The 18,324-nt window shown below is 43.1% G+C and overlaps 1 protein-coding gene across 1 annotated transcript in view; it reads left to right on the top strand.

The window, feature by feature from the left end:
• Nucleotides 1-18,324, top strand: part of ZBTB38 (zinc finger and BTB domain containing 38) — a 144,965-nt gene that overhangs the window by 43,503 nt on the left and 83,138 nt on the right. Inside the window, exons 3-4 of the mRNA XM_047098996.1 lie at nt 519-705; nt 1,870-1,942. The gene's annotated coding sequence lies outside the window, so the exon portion shown is untranslated. The remainder of the gene's footprint in view (nt 1-518; nt 706-1,869; nt 1,943-18,324) is intronic.

The following is an 18,324-nucleotide window of genomic DNA, read 5'->3' on the forward strand; positions in this document are numbered from 1 at the left end:
AGCACCACAAGGAAAAGGGGGAATGCCAGAGGGAGAGGTAAGAAATCCCCAGAGAAACGCCCTCTTCTGCTTCTCTCTTTGACAGAGAGTGGCCATGCCTCTGCCATGCAGAAGGGTGACGTCCCTTGGGGGAGGCCTTCTTGAATCTGCCTGGGACTGTTCCGGAAGTAGGAAGGGCGGCTGGGGGTGGAGAGACAGCAGGAATGTTCTCCTGGCTTGCTGCTCTGTACAGGCGAGTGTGCCGAGAGGAGGGCCTCTGGACATCAAAGGTTCCTTTTGTCCCCTTCCGAGTGGCAGGGCAGCCAGGCCGCTGGCGATGACTCAGGCCTGGCCCTGACGTCACCCACGCCCGGCCACTGGCCTCCCTCTGCAGCCAGGAAACTGGCTGGGGAGTGGCACTCGCAGCTGCAGCAAATCTCAAAATAAGGAGGCAACTGCCTCTCTCCTCCTCCTCTCCATCTCCTCACAACACACCTTTCTTTTCTTCTTCTTTTTCTTTTTTTTTTTTTTTTTTTTAGCCTTATGGAAGGTTTTGCTTGTAGATCAACTTTCAAAATGTAGGAAGTCAGAATGGGTGACATCATCAGAAAAATATGTGGAGCTGATCTCAACAAGAAGTGAAGAACCCAGAGCAAGAAAGCGGTTTTAACTCCTGAGCCCAGGGAGTTGGCAGCGTTTGGGTTTCAGAGGAGCCAGCATCTCCGAGTAAGTGAAGGCCCACCCCTGCCCCTCTCACTCAGCACCCTACACTGTGTGGCGCCATCTTGTTTCCTGACACCTGCGGCTTGGCAGGCCCCAGCCCAGAGGGAGGTGGTGGGGACTACATTTGGGAGACCCTCCAAATATAGCACCAAAGCGATTTTATCTGATCTCTCTCTTTTCACAGGACCAGACAAGAATGCATTTCCTCTCAAAAAAAAAAAAAAAAAAAAAAAAAATATATATATATATATATATATGTATACATACACATAGGCTGAAACCCTGGGGGAAATGGCTCAAGTCGTGCCTTCCCCCGTCAACCTTCTTGTTTTGTCTCCTCTTCCTCCTCCCGGAGCCCTGGTGCTCTGTTTTGGACTGCCAGAATGTTTGTTCAGAGTTCTGAACTCTTTGCTTCCTGAATCTTAAACCGAGTAATCAGACATAAAAAGAAAGCCTGTTCTAGGCAAATACATCCCCTATGTCGCCCACTTGTAGTTTTGCACTTAACCTGGTAAAAGATGGCAGGTCTCATAAGAAAACATCCACAACCTGCCGCCTTCACAGAGCGTGTTTCTGGTTGCTTCTGATTGTTTTGGTGCACGCACCTCCGTTGTTTCATCACCGTGTTTATAGAGTGCTTATTTTAATTCCTGCTTGGGCTATTGCATCTGGAATGATACTAAACACAAAGACAGATCTAGTGTATCTCTGATATCTGTTTTAATGTCACCTAAAAAACTTAAGTCTTTGCACAGCCTATAATTTTACAAGCTCTGGAAGTTCCTAACCAAGAAAGTTAAGTTCCTGAGAGAGAAGTTTAAATGTGTACATAAGAACTGCAGAGCACATAGGCATAGAAATCATACCCAGTGCTCCTAGCCTCCAGTGTCATCCCCTGAGTCAGCATTTAGTCTTTGAATAGCTTACTTAGCAGAGTAGAATTGTTCTTTATAAATTCTGTTTTATAATGATTAGAGGGGGATGTATTAAAAAAATAAATCTTATTTTAAAGGCAACGGAAAAGCTTGTCATTCACTGGAAAACAGTGGCAAATTCCTTTGTAGTCTGACAACACTCTTGGAAAGTAACCCTATATTTGTTTTGTAATTCTAATATATTCATTTTGTACATCTTACGTTTACTTTTTGTTTTAATTTAATGCATCAGGTTGTCGATGTGAGATTCTGCTAAATTACTGTTCTTCTGGCTGTAAGATCTGAATGCTGTGACCACTAATTTGGTGAGTGTCATTTGTCCCTAATGGCTGCTTAAATTTAAATTCACTAATTCTGTTCTCTTGGTTTATAGTAAAATTTAAGGAAAGGGGAGAAGGCATGGGAACTTGCGCACACACACAAAAACAACTACATCAAAAAGGACATGTAAGTGTTAGGATATGCTAATTGCTATAGTAGACTGAAAAATGTATAATGGCTCAAACACAACAGAAGTTTATTTCTTGCTCACGTGACAGTATAGTGGGGCAACTCGCTTTCACACATGCATTCAGAGATACAGATGGAAAGAGGCTCCACCTTCTGCAGCATGTGATTTTCAAGGCCATCAGGACTGTCTCCACTCCCCAGTGAAAGAGAAGAAGAGTGTGAATAAGAGCAGAGGGGAGGTTTTCACAGGCCATGCCTAGAAGGGATGTACAACACTTCTATTCACATTTGGTTGACTAAAACTCAGTCACATGACCATGGCTAACTGCAAAGGGATCTGGGAAATGTAGTTCCCAGGGAGGCAGCCACTTCCCAGCAATGGTCTAGAGAGTTTCTGGATAAGAGGTTGTCCTCTCTGGCACAGCATAATAAAGAGCTTAGAGATGCTCAAGGATAAGATAGCAGAATGAATTAGTGGGAGAAGCAAAAAATTATCAGATATTTAGTATTCCCTGACTGACTCTCTTAGGTAAAATCTAGCCATATGGGCAAGGAGCAGTGGGTGAGATTTTTCAAGATGCCTCTGTTCTTTCCAACCCCGAGCCTTTCTATGAGCACTACCATGCTGCCAGTGACCAGTACGTGAGGAAGGACATTCTTTCCCTTATTTTCCCCTCCAGGGTCCTCTTGGTCTAGGATCATTCTGGTGTTGTTTCCTGCTTCTGTGTCTAGTCATGCTAGTTGGAATTGTCCAACAGAATTCTGTTCCCCCAACTTTGAGCCCCAGTAGTCTATTGGAAAGCTCATGGTTTCTTTAGCTCATGGTTCTGTCTGCTTCTGGGAACTTTGGGAAGCTATCCTGCCTGATCTACTCCAGATCTTGGCAAGTGTTTTAATCTTAGGTGTGTGATCGGGGTAAGGGGTAGGATCCCTGACTGAAATGAGATCTTCAAACCAAGTTATTAGAGAAACATTTAAAAATAGATTTAAAAGGCTCAGGCTGGAGAGATTAGTGCAACCCTAAGGATTTGATACATAATTCTAGTTTTTTCTTTTCAGGGAAAGTTTCAAAACATGTACTGAAATAATGAGTGGTAAGGGTATAATCCCTGTTTAGGGAACTCTGAGCTAATTTTATGTTTTATGTAGCCTTTTCACCATTGTTGGTCTTAGTGCAGAATTCCCCTGCTGGTAAATATCAGAAACCATATGGTGGGTACCTTATGATGCCCCAAGGGCAGCATAAAGACCTCCAGTAAAAACGGACTTCACATGCTTGCTTCAGCAGCGCATATACTAAAAATGGACTTTGCCTGAGTCTGCCTGAGATAGTTCTGTAGTTCTGTTGTCAATATCTGGCTAGATACCCTGGTTTCTGATTGTATTTTGCCCCTGGACTTGACATTTCTGAGGCCCACACCCACACCCTGAAGAGCACACATTGTCCATTGTGTGGGAAGGCAGCTACTGGCCAGTTTGACACAGACTCTAAGGCTCTCATGGAGACTGGTGCCTGGCCTAGTCTCCTATCACTGCTGCCTCACCTCTGCCGCTGCCCAGTGCTCTCACATCAGGAATGGTCTAAGGAGAAATGGAGTAGAGTAAGTTGAATTGTTGCAAAAATGCTTCAGTCTCTCAGAGTTCATTTGCTGTGCCTTGGGTTTGTCCTGGAAGTATCTACTGAACTGAAAGCTGGCTGGGCTGGTGGAGGAAGCTAAAGATAAGACCAAGTTGAATGGGCCTGCTTAGAAGGGTGCAGCCAAAGGAGTAAGTTGAGAACAAATGCTAGGTTTCAAAAGCTAGAGCCAGGTGGGGATGATCTGTTGCTGGAAGCCCCTGTCTAATGGAGTCAGCCAGGAAGGGCAAGGCCAAAGGCCATTCAAGAAGGAAAGATGTCAGGGTCCATTTACTCGGGAGACTCAGCAGTCCCAGTTGATAAATTTCAACCGCCATGTGGTAGTGACTTCTCAGAGCACTAAGTACGTAGGAAGTGACAGATGAGTGTGTGTGTGGAGGGGGTGGGCTGGGGTCAATCTCCTGATTACTCCTGTCTACCTGTATTGATAGCATGAAAGGGAGGGGTGTGTAATCGCCATATCAGAATTTCAGTACTGTCAGCGTGACCCCTCCACAGTGTTGTTACAGCACGCTGAGTGACCTCACAAACACACCAACAGGGCAGGGGTGACAAGGTATACACTTGGTAAATATTTTGATCTTCAACATTTTCAAAAAAGTGTCAAAGTAGACATCATGGGAAAAATTAGACTTCTCTTTAATTTTATATTTTCTTATTTAAAAAACTGTTTATTCCACGTGAGGGGTATAATTAAAATTTGGGGCACCATAGTCTTTTCAGAGCTTAGGTCACCTAAAGAGCTTAGCCTGGACCAATTAATCTGTGATAAGCAGGCATGGACGTGCACAGCAGGCTGACATAGATAGTGCCTAGACCAGTTGATTATTTTTATTATTTTTATTTTTTAACTTTATTTTTGTTTTATTTTTTTAATTTTTAATGCTTATATATTTTTGAGAGAGAGAGACAGAGTGTGAGTGGGGGAGGGGCAGGGAGAGAGGGAGACACAGAAATGAAGCAGGCTCCAGGCTCTGAGCTGTCGGCACAGAGCCTGACGCGGGGTTTGAACTCAGGAACGAAACCGTGAGATCATGACCTGAGTTGAAGTGGGATGCTTAACTGACTGAGCCACCCAGGTGCCCCTATTTATTTATTTTTAAATGTTTATTTTTGGCAGAGAGAGAGCATGTGCCTGTGTGAGAGAGGGAAGGGGCAGGGGGGTGGGGGGTACAGAGGATCCGAAGTGGGCTTTGTGCCGATAGTAGAGAGGCGGATGTGGTGGAGCTCGATCCGTGAGATCATGACCCGAGTGGAAGTCAGACATCCAACTGAGCCACCCAGGTGCCCCTCAGTTGGTTATTTTTAATCCCAGAGGTTTTATAGTTTTCATAGCACAGAAATGCAAGCCCTCTTCTTACACTGGGTCAGCATTTATGAATGTTCTTTTACTCCACTTCGAGGATTTTGCAATAAGGCCACGTCATATTCACCAAAGCTAAGAATTCATGGTAATAGGGCTTTGTAATTGCTCATGCTGAAATCCCCCGATTTCTTGTCAAGAACGAAGTTGGAAAACACCACACTTGAAGACTTCACGGTTTTGTTTTTAACTCAAGAAGCCTCTGCTTTTCATCAGAACTTGAAAGCTTCCTCCCGCCTCCAAAATGGTATTTTTAAAGGATGTAAAACTGAGATTCTGTCAGAATAAATAAAGTAATATATGTGAAATGGTTTGGGGGGGAAAATGGTTTGGGCAACTTAGAACAGTGTATAGCAAGTCAAGATACTGATGAAAATAATTATAATAATGGTTAGCATTGGTGTTTTGACTTTTACTGTTGGTATTGATATTGTAAGTATCATCATTTAACATTTTTTGGTCTTTCTCAATTGACTTTCATCTGAGATCCTTAGCACCACTTACTAGCTAGGCTTGTGGGATAAAATTTTCAAGGTCATTCGGAAAGGTTTGACTATAGGCCAGAAGCCTAACCAAGAGGCTTGTAATGTTACTCAGAGAGAGGTTTGACCCGGGGGGGGGGGGGGGGGGGGAGGGGTCACTGAAATCTGTGAGACAGGATGGATTTGAGCTATCTCTCTGCCAAAAAAACCCCAAAAAACCAAAAACAAAAATGGTGTTTCCTGGCATTTGAGGGGGCTCCCAGTGCATTGACCACAGGAGGCTTTGAAACCACTCCACAGAAGCACTGACATTGGGTGGTGTCTCCCAAATGAGAATGGAGTCCATCGCCTGTCCCAAAGCCCCTAAGCCTGAGTGCAGTCTGTCTGTTTGGTGTTAATGGGGCGGGGGATTATACAGAGTCAACAAGCATGAGTTCAACCCAAGGGCAGTAAAGAAGGTATCATTTAAACTGTGAACTCCCCTCCATGTCCCAGATCCTGTCATCTGTTATCTTGGAATGTAGCGGGGAAAGCAGTATCTAGTGAAAGGATTTTCTCATTGATCCAAATTCCTTGGCATCAACTATTCCAAGGTACTTCACAAAAGAGAATGTAGCTTGAAATTTACCCCAGACACCAGCCAGAGTCTGAGTCCTTCTACTGCAGCCAGGCCATGGTTGGGCTGGACTCCTAAGAGGAGTCTCTTCCCTCTGTTTTCACCCTACATGAGGTGAATTCCTTTTTGTTTCTTTTAAAATACTTACTGTTTTTCAGATAAAAAGAGTCATAACTAGTTACTATACAAAAAATAGAAAATACAGAAAAATATCAAGGAGAAAACAACAGCTTCCAGTAATACAACAAACAAGCAACAATTCTGTATTACCATTTTGATGTATTTCTTTCCAGTTTTTCACATATAGAAATTATTTGACATGGTATTTTATGTTTTTTCTTACCTCACTTCCATTATGTTGTAAGTATTTCTCCAAGTCACTAAATGGCCTGTGAAAATTTGATTTTTTTTTTATGTTATGTTATGTTATTTATTTATTTATTTATTTATTTTTGAGAGAGAGAGAGAGCGGGAGCACAAGCGAGGGAGAGGCAGACAGAGGGAGACAGGATCTGAGACAGTGTTTCCTGACAGGCTCTTTGCTGACAAGCTGTCAGCAGCTAGCCCAAAGTGGGGCTTGAACTCACAAACCGTGAGATTGTGACCTGAGCCAAAGTTGGACACTCAACCGACTGAGCCACCCACACACCCCTGAAATTTTGATTTTTAACGTCTGTGTTTCCCTTGCATTGATATGTCTTAATTTATCCTTTTTGGGTTTTTTTGATGGGCATTTTTTTAAATGCTTATTTTTGAGAGAGAGAGAGACAGAGCCTGAATGGAGGAGGGGCAGAGAGAGAGGGAGACACAGAATCTGAAGCAGGCTCCAGGCTCTGAGTTGTCAGCACAGAGCCAGATGCGGGACTCAAGCCCACAAACGGAACCGGGAGATCATGACCTGAGCCGAAGTCCGATGCTTAACCGACTGAGTCACCCAGTCACCCCTTTGATGGGCATTTTGATTGGCTGTAATGCTCCGCTATTATCAATCTGTAAACATTCTTGTGGATGAATTTTTGTGGACATCTTAGGGAAAATTCCTAGAATTGAATCAGTAGGTCAAATGACCTGTTTCTAAATTTCCTAATGCACATCAGTAAATTAGCCTCCAGAAAGTCACCAGTGTCTATTTCAAAACCTAAGTCCCCTTCAGTTTCTCATGTTAAAATGCATGCTCCTAGGCCCAAGTGGTATCAGAAGCTCTAAGGACAGGGCCTAGGAATATGCTTTTCAATACACCCTCCTAATCCTTATACACGTTAAAGCCTCTTGATATGCTGCATTCAATTCAATAAACATTCATTTCAGCACAGCAAACACTTATTAGAAAACAGAGAGCCTTGAGATAGTATATCTAAACCAGAATTTAACTTAAAGGCTCCTTTTTTGGCCTCTGAAGTTTAGATTTTTTCTTAATTGTGGTATGGTATAGTTGAAAGATTTTCAGCTAGAGAATCGGGAAACCTTACTGTAAATATGAGATAACTAAGACCCAGAATGATTTACTTCCAGGGGGTTAGCCAGAGATTCAGTGGCAGCAGTAAAACAAGGACTTGGGTAGAAGCAGGGCCTAGATCTCCCCAACCTCAGTGTAGCAGAGACAAGGCCCCAGTGAGAAGATAGACACCTCATATGAGAGACTCTGCCTCAACCAGGAAACTTTGATCTGCCTTCTTATAGGCAGGGCCATATCTCAGGACCTGTATGGGCAGCCCAGACCCTGTGAGGGGCCCAAGGGCCCACCTTGGTCACCTAATGAGACCAGGCCACTGTGTGCGCTAAGCCCTGAAGTGGTAACACCGAACCTGGACCGAAGAGGACATGGGCAGCCACGCAGAGCCACGCACAAGAGCAGAAGAGGAGGCCGGGTCCAGAGTCAGAATGCAAAAGAGCAGAGACTCATATTGTAGTCAGATCTTAACTGCAAAAGAAGACAAAGCCAGAGCTAGAGGGGAGCTGTGTGACTCATTCTCAAAGATGGAGTCCCATCACATAACTTCACTGTCTGGGGAGGTACCTGTCCATAGCTGTGCCTGCCTTTTTAAATCTGAGAGGTGCTGTGCACCGGGCTGCCTTCTGACAGCAGGTGAGTAGTAGCACCTGGCTGAAGGAGGGGCAGTGGGTCAGAGAAGAGGCTCCTGAAATTGGGAAATCTGGGAAATTCTCTGTTAGAGCAGAAACATAGTAAACAAACAACAACCAAATTAAAAAAACAATTTTACCACCTTCTAAGGAGGTGTGAGCATCTATCTTGCTGCATAACCCTGCTCAAGCCCATCAGACCACGCCTATTGGTCACCTGATGGCATATGGCCGACCTTTCTCATTCTACCACCCCAGCTTCTGGGGGAGTCACCATCATATCATTTGCTTTCATGCTCAGCCTCCACAAACAGCTCAGTTCCAGATGGTCCCTAGTTCATGTTTGGTTCTATAAATCACTATTTAGGTTCCTCCACAGCCAAGTCCACATCTTCTGCCTGTGACTGCACCAGGTGAAGTGCAAGAGCCAGAACGCAGAGGCACCAGTGAGTTTGCCTCTGATCACTAAGCTTTACTGCTTCTGTGAAGGGTCTTCATGGTCTCTTGGCTGTTCCCACATAGCATCACTGCTCTTCTCATTCTTGGCCTTCTGGTCCAAACTTGTAGATGATGGGTATGGATTCCGGGAAGTTCTACAACCTCCCTTCACTCAGGGGTACAACAGATGGAAGGTGACTTCCCAGACATGGCTGGAGCAGTTGTCATCACTATGATGTTGGGTCTATGCAAAGCCCATCTCCCTGGCATCCTTTACAACTTCTTTGGCTGAAGCACCTTCTGATGCTTAGATAGAGTTCTAATTACTGGCAAGACCTGGATCCCTTGGCCAAGAAGGTCCATGTGGTGGTGACAGCAGTACCTCTAGATCTAACCCCCAGGAGGTAGATGTTGGAGTTCTGTGACATCCAGACAAGGTGCCCACATGCTGCTGGCAAATCTGAGATTATCAACAGAGTAGGAAGTCCAAGGGCAGAAAGTGTTCAGTGGGGTCTGTGATCTGACGAGTGCTGCTGGTGATCCCATTCTTCCCCCCTGTCTGTGCTGACTCCATGTCTACTCCCCACACACCTTGCTAATGAGTAGCTGACTTTAAGAATAAAAAGCATTCACACAGTCTCTGGCCAAAGCGGCTGGACGACCCTGGCCCAAGCAAATTCTGTCTCTGCTCCATGGCTGCCATATCGTGGCTTTCGTATCACCTCTTGGGAGAGTGTCATTGGTATCAAGTCTACCTGTTGGGCCAAGATGTACTGCCTCAAAGAAGCCCAGCATCCCCAGACTGTGATGTCCTACTATTGTAGTCAGGAACAACTGGTCAAACCTAAAGACTCACCACATATCAAGAGCCCCATTTTCCATCACTGAAATGCCAGACAGCTCAAACTGCTATGTAGACAAGTATTATGAAATCTGGAATAGTGAGAGATATCAGAAGGCAACGCACCCAAGCTCTGAAGACACCCCCAATTGACTGCCATCTTGACCGGACCAGCAGAAAGAATCCCTACACGTCTATCAGAATGCCTAAAATAACAAATTATGATGTTCCCCAAAATTGACAAGGAGGTGAAGAAATTGGATGGCTTTTGCACCTCTGGTCGGACCATAAATGGTATAGCCACTCCGGAAAACAGTTTCTAATAAAGTTAAACATACATATATCATACAGTCCCACTCCTGAGTGTTTATACAAGAGAAATGAAAACTTATGCTAGCACAAAAGACTGTATATCAATATTCATGGCAGTTTTATTTCTAATAGCTTAAAACAGGAAACCAGCCAGACGTCCTTCAAGGGGAAAATGGATAACAAAACCGTGGTACATCCATACCATGGAAAACTATTCAGCAATGGAAAGGCACACACTCTTTTTTTTTAATTTTTTTTAATTTTTTTTTATATATATGAAATTTATTGACAAATTGGTTTCCATACAACACCCAGTGCTCATCCCAAAAGGTGCCCTCCTCAATACCCATCACCCATCCTCCCCTCCCTCCCACCCCCCATCAACCCTCAGTTTGTTCTCAGTTTTTAACAGTCTCTTATGCTTTGGCTCTCTCCCACTCTAACCTCTCTTTTTTTTTTTTTTTTTCCTTCCCCTCCCCCATGGGTTCCTGTTAAGTTTCTCAGGATCCACATAAGAGTGAAACCATATGGTATCTGTCTTTCTCTGTATGGCTTATTTCACTTAGCATCACACTCTCCAGTTCCATCCACGTTGCTACAAAGGGCCATATTTCATTCTTTCTCATTGCCACGTAGTATTCCATTGTGTATATAAACCACAATTTCTTTATCCATTCATCAGTTGATGGACATTTAGGCTCTTTCCATAATTTGGCTATTGTTGAGAGTGCTGCTATGAACATTGGGGTACAAGTGCCCCTATGCATCAGTATTCCTGTATCCCTTGGATAAATTCCTAGCAGTGCTATTTCTGGGTCATAGGGTAGGTCTATTTTTAATTTTCTGAGGAACCTCCACACTGCTTTCCAGAGCGGCTGCACCAATTTGCATTCCCACCAACAGCGCAAGAGGGTTCCCGTTTCTCCACATCCTCTCCAGCATCTATAGTCTCCTGATTTGTTCATTTTGGCCACTCTGACTGGCGTGAGGTGATACCTGAGTGTGGTTTTGATTTGTATTTCCCTGATAAGGAGTGACGCTGAACATCTTTTCATGAAAGGCACACACTCTTTACATACAACTTAAATGGATCTAAGGGCATTATGCTGGGTGAAAGAATGCCAATCTCAAAGGGTTATATACTATATGACTCCATTTATAACAAACTCAAAGAGACAAAATTGTAGTGATTGAGAATAGATCAGTGCCAGAGGTTGAAAGAAAGTGTAAATGACTTAATGACCTAAGAAAGTGTGATTCTAAGAAGTTTAGCACGGATTGTTTTTTTGGGGGGGAGGGTTTTTTTTTTGTGGTGATGGAATAGTTCTGTATCTTGGTTGTGATGATGGCTATTCCAATCAATAACATGTGATAAAATTTCATAGAAACACACACGCGCGCACACACACACACACACACACACCCATACAAAAACTGGTGAAATCCAAATAAGGTCCTTGCCTGAGTCAATAGTATTATACCAATGTCAGCTTCTTGGTTTAGACAGTGTGCTAGGCTAGTGGATGATATTATCATTGGGGGAAGCCAGATGAAGTTATTTAGTTACTCTACTATTTTTTCCATGTTTTGTGATTCTTAATCTATTTCCAAAAATGTTGTTAAAAGCAATTTCTAAAAACTCTTTTGAAGGTAAAAAACAAAAGGGGGAGGGTGTTCCCCACCCCAGAAAAGGGGGATTCAGCCACTGGCCTCTCTTTTACGAACAACTCCTATTGTTTATTTTGCCACTTTCTGATTTACGGGCAGCCTTCTAAGGCCTCGCCCTCTGCTTTTCAGAGACAGCCCATCTTAGATGGAATAAAGCTCAAGTATTCCAGCACAGAGAGTGTGAATATGCCCCCTTTCCCCTCCCTGAGACTTGTAACTTCAAAGCGAGGTAAAGACTCAGAGATCTAAGAAATGGTCTCTCGATGAAAATCTAGGACAAATCATCCTTCTTGCCCCTGCACGGTGATTTCTTTTCTGGAATGGCTCTTTGTCTTCTCTGCTCTTCATACAGATTATTCTCTTCACCTTCACCAAATGGGCCCTCCTCTAATGGAAGGAGATTAACCCTTCTTTGCCCCCTTTCAATCTCATTCAGCGGAGGGCTTTCTTATAGCTACACTGCTCTCTCTGAGCCTTGTGCCACAGCTGAATGCTACAGCGTGAGATGGCTGTCTTCCCTTTGAAGATGTATGCCTCTGTCAAACACCTTTTTGCCAGATTTGGCCCTGGAAAGGGAGTTTTGAAATTAAACTTCTCATGAGCTGCTTGGGTTTACAGAATGGAATTGCACAAGGCCATGGGCATTTAGGTCAAGGGGTACTTGCTGAGCTCACTACCTTCAGGTCCCCGTCTTAATGAAATGCTAGCATTATTTACTCCCTTGCTTTGCTGAGGGGTCCCCAGCATCACCTAAGATTGAAGCTGAGCATATGGGACGGATTATGTGGCATCCTGTCCAGATATGACAATACACTCAGACATAAGCCACTGTCCCTTAGGATGAGCCTCAGCCCCCAACTTCCTGCCGTGTGTTATTATGGAGAGTCATCTCCAGGGACCATGGTGAGAGGGACATAGGTGCACCTTTCTTGGGCCTGGCTTTGGCCCATAGTTCAGGGCAGTGTGCTAGAAAGGTGTCAGTTTGAATTGTTGATTTTCAGTAGGCGTTGGTGAATCTCCTAGCTCTGCACCTTTTGGTTTCAAAACCATACTGAACAACGGAAAATGAAACCTGCAACTTATTTTTAGCTGCTCATGCTAACTCATGAGATTTCTTTTTTGCAAACCAAATAGGATAAAGCCTACTTCAGCTGGCTAAACTTAATCTGATTGACTTAAATGGCAATCAAACCTACTTCTCTGATACTTCTGAAGTGACCCTTGGTCTGAGGTGATATTTTGGCCAACATTTACTATTTTGCTTAAAATTATATTTAGTTGAGCTTTAAAAAAAATTAAACAAGTATACTATAACATTTTCTTGTGAGAGGAATTGAGAAATAAGTTATAGCTGTCTTACCAGAATCTCTTCATTAATTTGCTTTTCTATAACCATTTAATAAGTACCTATTTATTTATTTCTTAATTTTTTTAATGTTTGCTTATTTTTTGAGAGAGAGACATAGTGCAAGCAGGGTAAGGCAGAGAGAGAGGAAGACACAGAATCTGCAGCAGGCTCCAGGCTCTGAGCTGTCTGCACAGAGCCCAATATGGGGCCCAAACCCCTGAACCATGAGATAAGCCGAAGTTGGACGCTCAACCGACTGAGCCACCCAGGCACCCCAATAAGTACCTATTTAAATGAAAGCCTGGAACTTTAATTGAGCCAGTGTGTTGCATTACAAAGGGCAGAGTACTAGAAATTAAGGAATAGGGCTTTTATCCTGTTTGCCAAGGTCTTCAGATATAATACTCTCTTTGAACGTGATTTTTTTCCACCTCAGAGAGAGGGTTGAGTTGGCATCTTGCAAACTGCCTTGCCCATCCTATAGTTCTACGAAACATGTTCTGACGCTGAGGGCCCAGGAAAGGTTGAGGCACAATTTGGAGGCAATGGTATTGCTGTCAGACCATTCTTATTTCTGTCTCCCTTTTTCTGTTCTGGGAGGGACAGATTTAAACAAAGCCTGTGGTCTGCTTGCCAGACAATTTGTGACTCCCTTTGGGAAACAAGTGATTAAGTACTTGAAAGACTTCCATAGATATTTTCAGCCCCTAGGTCCATTCCTTAATTCATGGAGCAACTTCCCCTATTTTGGGAAATGGCTTCATGAGACAAAGCTAAAGATTCCACTGGTAGTGATGGGAGCAGAGAGGGAACTCCCAAGTTGGTGTTGGTCAGTGAAGAGCATACCCATATGAGCCCCCTTCACTGCATCAGACAACGCCTTGGGTGCCGCGGGAGATATACAGATCTTGCAGGAAGCAAGCCAGAGACGTGATTAAAGGTAGATAATTCAATCAACAAAAACTTATTCTGCCTTTATCTTCAGTCCGAAGGAAGTGAAGATTCACTGAGGTTTGTTAAAGCTGCTCTGGTGAGATGAGGTGCATGGTTATGGCCTTTCTGAGCCATGTCTTTATCTGAAAGAAGAGAAGACAAATGGCTTTGTTCCCAGGTTGAGTCTTGGAGTATTTGCTGCCCAGGATGAAGGGAAGATATTAGGAGAGGATTATGTTCTCACAAAGGGTGGCTTTTACCAGTCTGTGAGAATTCTTCCTCCTCCACCCTAGTTTACATCCCCACCCTCCCTCTTCACCCTACTTGCCAGTCTCTCAAGAAAGAAGAAACTCAGCCATCTTACTGAATATGTGTCTTGCCAATTCAGGATCTAGTAAAACCTTGTTGTTCTTTCCTTTAGTGCCATGTTGCAAATGCCCTGAGAAAAGCAGGAACTATTCTCCTGCTAACGTTGAGGTAGTGATATCAAAACAGGGGTGAGGAGTATGGAGGATAGTCCCACAGGAGAGCTGGATTGAAGTGGGGCAGAATGTTGTCGGTCAGAGTCTCCCTCCCAACCCTAAATCACTCACCAGTTTTTCTCTGTTGAAAACCGCATGGTTCACATTTCCCGTCTCCCCCAGGTCTTTCCTAGAAGATAACCTCAGTTTGGTCCCCATGGTTTGCTGCCTCATCTTTGCCATCAAGTATGTACTCCGTTCCCACATCTTACACAGATCCTAATGGATAGAAGTAAGAAAACTCATGTCTAAGAATTGGAGGCTTCCCAGAGTTCAGATTCCTCAGTCCTGTCCATCTACTCAACCATTCATTCTACTGCCTCATGAGCACCAAGCAACATAATCCTCCTCTCATATTCCCAGGCAGAGTGGAGCTGATTAGAAAGCCCCCTTTGAGAGCCATCTGGTTGGCATATAAAATTACTGCCAACGAGCAAGATAGTCAGCTGGCCACATAACCAGGAGGCAGGAGACTTGGAGTCTAGCTCTTGGCCTAGACCGACCTGGAAAGCAAGCTGGGCTAGATTTTTTAGAATTACAAACTTCGGAGCCGGAAGGGATCTTAGAGCAAAATGTACAAATGCTAACAGAGAGAGTTAATCACTAAAATCATGCATTTGAAACACTAACCATGGTTGAGGAAAATCTCTTACTCAAAAGTTAGACTTTTGAAAAATCCATTTTCAATATATGTTGAGGAAGGAACTCATAATACCAATTTAGTTTATTTGTTCAGGACAAAAATACTATTCGTAAGTGGGAACCTGGTTAGTCTTGATTGCTACACTGATTTTCTTTAACTGAAAATTTAGATCAGAACACTCTAACAACCTGATAACAAATTTACTCACACATGCTGAATCTATTAGGTACAAAAGGAAACAAGATATACTTTTTAATATAACAAATGGGCTAACTTATTAAATGTGTGATCTTGGGCAAGTGACTGGATTCCTCTCAGCCTCAGTTTCCTCATCTGTAACATGAAAAGACACCTAGTGAAGGCTTTTGCTCAGATGGAAATGTGAGCTTTCCCACTTACTTTGTCTTATAAAGCATTTCCAAATTACGACACATCACTGACCAAAATTGTTAATCTGCTCTCTACTCTTAACTTTTCAACCTGGTCTAATGAATTCCTCCTTTTATTTTCTTTTCCACCTGCTGGTCCAGGCTGTCTCCAGTTGATGGCGTCCTAGGTACCCACAGTTCCCAGGGCCTGGGAATTAAGGCTGGTTCTTATAAACAGAATTAGTCCTGGCTTCAGAGAGTGGGGATTCCATCTACTAGGATTCTGACAGGAAGAAGTTTCCTACGTCAGGACAGAATGTGGATGGAGGAGGTTTTATCCTCTGAAGATTAGTGGAAAGACCTAGACTCTGGAATTGGTCAGACTTAGATTTGAATCCTAACTCTGCTATTTCCCATGTGACTAGAAATCCCAATTAGGTCCTCAGCCAAAATTGATAATAACTAATACTCACCTTGAAGCCTTTTGGGTTAGAATTAAATAATATAATATAGGCAAATATTGAGTATGTAGTAGGTTCTCAATAAATGGTAGCTATTATAGACTTAGCTCTGATTAAGATAGGAAACAGAAGTTCCTGCCCAGCTCTGTAGGCAAGATATAGATGTTCAAAATAGCACCAGACTTTCAAAAAATTTTAAGTAAAAATATCATCCAAAGCCACTTTTAGTCCTTGATAAATTAAGTCACCATGTTGTTTCCAGGACTAAATACATTATAGACCGATGTAATAACTTCATAAAACTTTTTAAACTTTTTAATGCTAAGAATTTAAACAAAAATGTTGAATTTGCTGAACATTTCATTTGCAAAAATTTAGATTTAGAATGGCCTAACCTGGTAACAAATTTACCCAGAACTTTGAATGTCCATATTAGGTGTAAATGGAAACCAGCTGTAATTTTTAATGCAGTGAATGTAGTAACATAGTGCAAACCAATCCAAATGTTTATGAACCAAGGTTTCCTCTGGGACTCAGTGCCCTTACTTTCCTTTTTTTTTTTTTTTTTTTTTAAATATACAGAGTCAAGCTTTGTTCATACTTGAATTATGTACTTTGCATAAGCCATGCAATTTAACTTTAACCCACAGGACTGAAAATAAAATGAGCTAAGACTGCAGAGCAACGAGACTGTGGGCAAGGAAGAACGTTAATCAAAGTGAAAGGCACGCCCGTCGCTGCTGTCTCTGTCCATCTCTGTCCTGTTCCTGCCAGGCTGTTTAGGGCTCCTTATACTTGACTCCCCAGAATGGCAGGAACAGGTTAAAATTTTTATCACGGAAAAGGGATTTGTCATTTATTTATTTATTTATTAATGTTTATTTTATTTTATTTTATTTTAACGTTTATTTATTTTTGAGACAGAGAGAGACAGAGCATGAACGGGGGAGGGGCAGAGAGAGAGGAGACCTAGAATCTGAAGCAGGCTCCAGGCTCCGAGCTCCGAGCTGTCAGCACAGAGCCCGACACGGGGCTTGAACCCATGAACCGTGAGATCATGGCCTGAGCCAAAGTCAGACGCTTAACTGACTGAGCCACCCAGGCGCCCCAAAGGGATTTGTCTTTTAAATTAATATTTGTGTATGTGCCCCGAGGATGTTGATGAGGAGCATGCTATTTCTAAAAATCATAAGTGAACACATACCCTTGCCACTTGTAATCATGACAAAGCCTAAGTAATTCAGGCATGAGCGTGGTTTTGTTTTTTTGTTGTTTTTTTTTTAAGTGCAAAACAGGATTTACTAGTCGAGAATGTCTGCCTAAACAAGCTCATCAATCTGAATGCTTTTAACTACAATTCAGATTTGTTTAACCCAAGCAGGTTTGGTAAACGGGCCAAGTTTGCTCATTGCGCATATTTAGAATATCACAGAATAAACCAGTATGTGGCTTTTAGGCTCATTTTGACAGAGGGCGGACAGGGAACCCACTGGGAGGTTTGGAAACCGCTTGCCCTGGCATCAGGTTTAAGAGTATCAGTAGGGGACCTGACCACATTCACCACCCTGCCCCTGTGAGGACATAACACTATTCGCTCATCTCATGGGAGCATGATGCGGATTACTGTCCTTGTCACTGTCATTTATTATCCCAGGCAGAGGAGGCAGCGACTTAGTTCTATGTGGTCACAGTTGATTCCATGTGGTGTATATCTAGCCTACACGATAATAATTTGTGAGTATTTTAACATGATTGTCTAGCTTTCTGATGTTATTACTAGGGAACAGCTGAACAGACGCTAACAGCACCAAATGTCTAGGTGTTCACTTCTACCTCTTCTGACCCCACCGTGAGGACCCTGCTTTCTAGATGACCGTGTATTAAATTGGTACCTTGTAACTCAGCCTGAGAGTCTCTCTAATTCTTGACCCCCATGGTAAAGGAGGAATTAGCCTAAGGACACTCCATTCTAATTTTCTGTCGCTGTCAATGCTAACCAGAGCTCATAGAGCAATGTTGTGGGGGTGGGGAAGATGGCTCCACCACTGGTGTTAGACCAGGAGCTACTGTTTCTGTCAGAGCCACGTTTATTTCTGGAGTAGTTGTGGGGGAGAGATGTGCTCCAAGGAGAAGAGGATTCGGTGTGGTTCAGGTATGAGCGACCATCTGGACGGCCCAACTCGGAGACTTTAAAGTGTATGGGATAGAGATGGGCTGGGTGCTTTCCACACATTGAGCTGAAAATCACTTGGGTTCTGGGAAACGAGATAGAATGAAAGCTAGAAACAAAAGATCCAGTTGTGAAACCTAGCACCTAAGTTAAGATGCTTGAATACAATTTCTCCTTTAAAAAAATTCTGGGGAACTTGAATATTTTGCTAACCTGACTATTTTTAGCCAGTCCTTATAGAAGATCGAGGCGCTAGGAAACTAGAAACCCCAGAAAATATGAATTCATTTTTGCACGTGTTAATTAGCATTAGTATATTCAGTGACACAACAAGACAAAGAATTTTGGAGAGATA

The sequence above is a fragment of the Lynx rufus genome, unplaced genomic scaffold (assembly GCF_022079265.1).
Source record: "Lynx rufus isolate CCGP_SWC_20201006 ecotype Redwood Valley unplaced genomic scaffold, mLynRuf1.p SCAF_5, whole genome shotgun sequence".
NCBI classification, from domain to species: domain Eukaryota; kingdom Metazoa; phylum Chordata; class Mammalia; order Carnivora; family Felidae; genus Lynx; species Lynx rufus.